Genomic DNA, 7564 nt, shown 5'->3' with positions numbered 1-7564 from the left:
CAGCAGAACTTCAGTGAACATTTAAATTGCCCACTGTTCGACCTCTTCCCTCTCCTGCAGGAAGATAAACGTTGGGGCAAGCATCATTGTGTTTTGCGACAACGAAGTATTAGTCAACATTATGAAGAGCTCTCCTCAGTCATATCTGTGCATCGTTTCTCTGTGCAGCCTGCCTTGACAACATTTGACCAAACCAGATGAGTCCAAATAAAATCTGGTTCAATACTTGTTCAACTCCTTACCTTCTTAACTTAACGTTAAAGTCCAGTTTCATTTAAGACATTTAGACCCTGCAGTTTCCAGCTTTCTTTGGAAATGATATTGTTACTTCCTCTTCAGTGGACCAAAGACGTTTAAAGAAGGCAGTGATAAACATCTAACTATTGCACTTCATTGGTGCAAAGTCAGTCCTTACTTAAGGTCTGGATGTTTAGTCTTTATGCTTCAGTGGAGCTTCTGGTTGTTTTTACAAGAACAGTGGCACAAAAACCGTATGTCACTTTATGATTATTAAATTCTTCAACAATCTGGAGTTCACATGTCCACATGATCTACAGATGATGTAAAGATCCCCAACCATGGATGGGGATCTGTACAGAATACGGATCATCTATGCTCTAATATCAGTACGTTAACATTTGCTAATTAGCACAACAAACAGAATACAGTTGCATGTTTTTCAGGTATGTGGTTATAAACCAGGTAAGCTGCAGACCTTGTAATGATGATATGCAAGAACCAAGAGGATCAACTGTCTCAGTGCAGTTATTTAGGTGGAGAATATGAATGTGTGCACCAGGTTTCATGCCAATCCATCAAACAAGAGCTGAGACATTTAGCTAAGAACCTCTGTTGCTAACCCCAGTGTGTTGCTCCAGGTGAAGCAGGTCGCTCAAGTCAGAAGGCTTAATCCTCTGGGAACCACAAACCTTAAATAGAGTCTTTCATTGCTATCCCTAGAGCTAAGACTTAAAATAATCCTAATTGTCTGTGCAGTGTTCTCCAAAAAAGCTGAAATTAAATAAAATAACACAAAATCACAAGATTAGGTGTGACCTGCTTTATAGGTTCGCAAGAACTGGAGAAAGTACAGAGGCAGCTGTTTGGGTTCGTCGACTGTGGAGGGCCGACAGTATGAAACTACATAAAGGTTATTTTTGAGAGTGTTGGTTATTTTTTTCCCCCAAGCTCTCAGTGTTGCATCCTGCTGACACTGCATGAACAAACCTTGTTACAGTCTTTTTTTTTTGTTGTTGTTGTTAATTGTGACGATTTTCTCTTTGCGTCTCTGGCATGCCGAGGAGGCTCCAAGAGGAGTTTCACGATCCCATCAAACTCATTCAAAAACCCACCGTCCAATTCAAAAGACGCTGCTCAGTGAGAAAATAAGTCTGTCTTAATTTTTGCTCGTGTCAGATGTCGGCGTGTTCACTTGTGTGTTTATGTGTGAGGTTTTATGATTCAGAAATGCATGGGCGTGATTGGGAGATGAAGCACATTTTTCCCCTTGAGCTGGAGGTTTGTACAAACCTTTACATGCTCCGGGCTGCTGGAGTGTAAGAAAGTAGTTTCTTAAATTGGACTGAATAATTTCATAAATGTGAGCAAGTGTGAAAATGAGACTGTTCTTTTTCCAAACAGCTATAAAGGCTGATAAACAACTTAATTCATTTTCCCCCTCTTGCAGACACAGCGGCTGGATGAAAACTTCACGGCTTCTTTTAAAGTCTGTTGCTCAGACTCTCCGAAGACAAAATACTAATTAATGCAAAGTTTTACTCTCTTGTGTGTATTTGTGTAACTGTAAGAATACGACACAGACAAACCTTACCTTCTGGAACTCACATGGTTTAAGGGACTAATCTCAACTTAAAGATCCATACATGAAGCATGGAATCCTAAATAAACTAACAAAAACAACAACATATCCCATTAGGAGAAGGAGGCTGAGTTACAAACCCCACGAGCATGAGTGCACCAGCAAAGTGAACTCCATCCATCCATCCATTATCTATACACCGCTTAATCCTCATTAGGGTCATGGGGGGCTGGAGTCTATCCCAGCTGACTCAGGGTGAAGGCAGGTTCACCTGGACAGGTCACCAGTCTATCACAGGGCTACACTTAGAGACAGACAACCAAGCACACTCACATTCACACCTACGGACAATTTAGAATCACCAATTAACCTCAACATGTTTTTGGACTGTGTGGGAGGAAGCCGGAGAACCCGGAGAGAACCCACGCTGCACGGGGAGAACATGGAGACTCCACATAGAAAGATCCCGGTGTCCTCGCCAGGCTCAGTATGTGAATGCAATTAATTAATTCTCAGAATCCCTCAAAGTTGTCAAAATTACACCATTTATCAAAGCTAGAAACTGTAAAAACAGAAAAAAAAAATCAACAGATTTTCATCTTTACAATTTTATCTGAAAAATTAACCAAACCGAACCTTACAATCTTAATATTTTTAATCAAAACCACTTCATTTAAGATGTCTCATTGAAAAATTCAGTAAAAGTTAAATAGTTTGCACCAGATTCTGTTAAAAAAAAACAAAAAACATAAATAATAACAACCCATACAAAAAATTCTTCAGCTGAGCCGTGAACTAATTAGTGACTCAGTTACAACCAGCAACAGTGTAGGATTTTTTATTGGCTGAACTTGGCTGAACTTCAGACTGAGCTGAGACGGAGCAGATAGTTTGGAAACAAACTGAAAATGTACACAGTAGAATGTCTGCAGTATGTAGAGACACCACTTTGATTCCATGTTATATTCATTTTGTAAAACAAATAAAAAAGGAAATTTAATGGTCAATTTTTACCTTTCTTTCTAATTTATGGCATTATAATTGTGTCATACTGCACAGGAGGCATTGTTGTGTTGTTTCCATAGAGGTGAATGACTTTATCACACTATAACTAAAAATGTAACTGATGACTGTCGACTGTCTTATTTCATTTATTGCATTTGTCTAAATCTATATAAACAAATGTAGTAATTACTTCTAATATATCATTCATTTATTATAAATGTTGGCAAGTAAATACCAAAATGCTCACACAGGTAGTTTGGCTTTGCTCCTTTTCCAACTCTTAGCCACGTCAAAGTTAAAGCAAGAAACCTGCTGAACAAGTCCACAGTTTCTAAACAAAACTGCTACCTACAATACAAAACTGAACCAGCTTTCTAACTTCATCTTCAGCAGCGAGGAACTCGGAGACAGTCAGCATCCGGTTGCTCTGTCAGCTATCTGTCTGTCTCTGTCTGTCTATTCATAGCCCTGCAGCGGAGCTTATCATTTCTTATCCTGTAATTAATGCGCTGCAGCACCGCAGGACAATATACGACCTTTCCCACTGAGCACGACGCCTCTGTTCTCCCGTCGAACACTTGTTTTTGTCTCTCATCTCTCATGTCCTGTTGTCTTCTCTTTCTCATCGGCCCTGTCATTTCTGGGCTTTCTCTCGCCGACTCTCACGCTGAAATTCTCACAACACGGCCTCTTCTTACAGGAGCAGACAAATCTTTTGTTTTTGTTTTGTTTAACTTCTTCATTGCTCCTTTTCTTTTTTTTTTTGCAGTTCACTTGTAGTGTGTTTCTGCTTTATAGTCGAATTTCAGGACTTAGGTGGTTTTCCTCAAAATTAAGTGTGAACAAGCGGAAGTTAGAAAAAAGATAACGAGATAAAGCAGAGATGCATTATGGGAAACTGACCTGTGGGCCAAGTGATGGCATGGTCAGGATTATATGAATCATTCTGTGACGGGAAGATCAGTGACTCAGTGATTAGAGTTTCGTCCCTACAGACCAGAGGTTCTGGCTTCAAATTTCAGTTTTAGTCCTCTGTGTGCTTACAGGGTTTTACAGACTTGTTTTAAAACTCCTGGACTGTGATTTCTCAAAATAAGCGCTGCCTCCCTTTAGTGTACAAATAAATATTCATGATTCTGCTCATTAAAAGCTCTTCCTTCAAAATCCATCAAACAACAATCAGCTTTAGACATTTTCTCCAGTATCAAAGGGATGAATGCAAACAAGAACCCTATTAATGCTTTAGTCTTTAGTCGGATACATTTTTAAGAAATAATATTTTCCATTTTTAAGAATTTACGTGGCATTTTTCCTTTATTTGATATCGGAACAATGTGCGAAGGGAGGAAGCGCAGTCGGAGAGAAGGGGTCATGGCAAACAAGAAAAATTCCCAGGCGGATACAGGAAGGACAGCCGGCAGTAAAGGTTTGATTCTGGCGTTCTGATGCATGTGAAACGCCTCCCCCTCACCCTCAGGTTTCCTGTCATTTTCTCCATGACAACTGTCAAATAAAGGCGAGACTGTTTAAAAATACAAGTCTGGGCTTCTTTTTGGTTCCTAGAGACTGCTCTTATCTCAGGGATGTTTATTCTCACCTCTAAATCACATGACCTGTTAATAGGAAACCTCTTGGATGACAAACAAAACAACAGAAGCCAAGCTGCCCTCTACTGAAGAAGATGTTAAAAGAAAATAAGTTTCAAGGGACACAGTTTTGTAAAATTTGCCATCTTCTGATGATTTTCTATTGAGTGTCCGCTGATACCAAGTCCCAGTCTGATACCATTTTACTAGATACCCTCAAGTACATTCAAATTATTTAAATCAATCCCATGCACATGCTTTACATCTGAGCAGCTCTGCAATACATTACATTTTTTATTTTTATTTTTTTCATCCAAGCCAGTCCTTAATGTTACATAGGTGGTCAGGACACTTGTTGTGAAGCTCTTGTGGGGCACTGTAGTGTGGAGCAGGTGGCAGCAAATACCTCTAATTCAGAAAATGTGTTGTTGGGACACCCCGGTAGCTCAGCCAGATAAGACTGCGACCCGTGAACAGGGGCTATAATTCCCCGACGCAGCGGTCGTGAGTTCAAATCCCGCTCACAGCTCTTTGCTGACCCATTTTTCTCCCCCCTTTCCTGTTTCTCTCCACGACTAGAAAATGTATTGTAGATCAGCTGTAGTACCTGGTTGTTCCACCAGGTTGAGCTTCTTAATCCTGAATACCGCCGCGCTGAGAGGAGACAGTTACTCAGAGAACAGGAAATTCTTGTTGGCAAGCAGAGAGCGTTGTGAAGGTTTAGCATGCAATGGGTCACCATGAGAAAGACTTCTGTGACAATGCTATGCAGGAAAAGGTCATAGATTCAAGACAAGCTGGACTCACCAAGGACAATGATCCCAGTAGCATATGTAACGGAGATGCCATTGTGGTTCCAATCATGTGCCCGTTGACTAAAATGTCAATCCATCCATTATCTATACTCCGCTTAATCCTCACTAGGGTCACCGGGGGGCTGGAGTCTATCCCACCCGACTTAGGGTGAAGGCAGGGGACACCCTGGACAGGTCACCAGTCTATCACAGGGCTACACTTACAGACAGACAACCAAGCACACTCACATTCATACCTACGGACAATTTAGAACCACCAATTAACCTCAACATGTTTGTGTGGACTGTGTGGGAGGAAGCTGGAGAACCTGAAGAGAACCCACGTTGCACGGGGAGAACATGCAAACTCCACACAGAAACATCCAAATATTGAATTTCCCTCCTGAGATAAACAAAGTATTTTTCATTTCATTTCATCCTGGGCATCCTCACTGGGGACATGAACCTTCTTGTTGCGAGGTAATGGTGCTAATCACCAATCCATCTTGCAGCCAACTGAAATGTCAATGTTATGTATATAATATTGTTTCCTTAGATTCATAATGTTACCAGTTAGGTTGCCTTGATCAGATCGGGACATCGCTACTGCCATCAGAGAAANTAAATCAGGAAATTAAGGTGAATTTCTTAAATATTTGTTGTACCAAAATGGGCGGAAAATGGAGAAATGGAGCATGTAAAACATTTTCCCACTATTTTTAAAAAAATATGTTAGTAAAAAAATCTAGTACTTTATTTTGTAATTTTGAGGAAATATCATTTTTTAAAGCTTCAATTTGATTTAGTTGCAACAGTAAGTCAAAGAACAGTGGTTCAAGGAGCAGTATAAAGTTAAAAATCCAGCAATTATTTCTGTTTTTACAGTTTTTTCTTCTAACAAATGGCATAATTGGCATTTCAAAAAAAAAAGAGAGGTTTTGGGTTAAAGAGGGGTTTTTTTTGCTTTGCAAAATGGTCAAAAAACTCAACTTTATTTATGAAGCACTTTAACACAACAAAAGTCAAAGTGCTGAACACGAAATATAAAACAACTTTACAACATCTAAAACACAAAATACAGCAAAAGTACAATAAAATCATTAAAAAGGACGATAAGACCAGTAAAGACAATAAAAAACAACAACAAAAATTGATTCTGCAAAACACAGGAGCATTTTTCATGCAACATAATCGTGGTGCGATCGTGTGAAAAGTCACTGAGAGAACATGCATCACCCTGAGCTGGTGCACTTTCTGTTAAACTGAGGCGACGCCAACAAAATGTTGAATTTATTCACATCTACAGAACTGACACATGGCAGATTCATGTCCTGCTCTGAAATCAGTGTTGTAATCAATAAGCTACTTCAAACTGTGAAAAATACAACCAAGCGACTGAGCTATAAACAAGTGAATGTTGACAGTTGGTTGGAATAACTGCACCGTATTGTTGCGCTGGTGTTAATGCTGCATGAACGCAGCTATTGTGCAGCAAACGGATCGCAAAGTTTAAACTGAAGCTTTAAAGTCAGATATTATTTTCAAACTCATCCTTCAACTAAACAATCTTTTGAAATAAATATTATATGTGGTGTGTTTGTCTGTCTGCCAAGGACGTGACCCCCCAAAACCCCCTCCATCCACCACAATATAATGACCCCCTGCACACACACACACACACACACACACACACACACACACACACTTTCCTCCCCACGCCCAGCTCCATGGGAGACTGCTGTGGCGTCTCAGAGCCTCCTGCTCGACCAACCAGGAACTACTCCCACTTACCGCTGTTGTCCCAGGCTCCTTGTGTGTGTGTGTGTGTGTGTGTGTGTGTGCGCTGCATCTTTATGTCTTTAGGTCACCGTTTATAGTGACTCTAAGTGTAGGTGTGCGTAGAAACAGTGCACATTTGAGCTCACAGTGAGGCAGAAACATGGTCGACAGACACAACCTGCTACTTTCACCTTATTTTTGGCCTTATATGGATCCGTGTCCCCATAATTCCGTGTTTTTGCAAAGACTGTGCAGCGTGCAACCTCGAATGCCTTCGGCACGGGCAGCAAGAGCGCTGAAAGATTTACATCGGCGTTCATTTATTATGCAATTTTAACCCTCTGGACCTCGAGCAGTTCCTGGACTTTTTTTTTTTTTCACATTTTTCCTCAGTGTGGGCTCATTTTTCACTGCAATATAAAGTCAATAGAAACAGCACAACCATGACAAGAAGCAGGAAAAACTAAAGGAATGTCAGTTCAGCTTAAATCACAATAAAATAAAAATGAATTTCTTTGACTATTTATTTTACAAAGATAGAAAAATGTTGTACATGTTGATTCCATTTTTGTGCCCACATG

This window comes from Stegastes partitus, unplaced genomic scaffold (assembly GCF_000690725.1).
Source record: "Stegastes partitus isolate 25-593 unplaced genomic scaffold, Stegastes_partitus-1.0.2 Scaffold1094, whole genome shotgun sequence".
In the NCBI taxonomy this organism is placed as follows: Eukaryota; Metazoa; Chordata; class Actinopteri; family Pomacentridae; genus Stegastes; species Stegastes partitus.
This window is presented reverse-complemented; position numbering follows the sequence as displayed.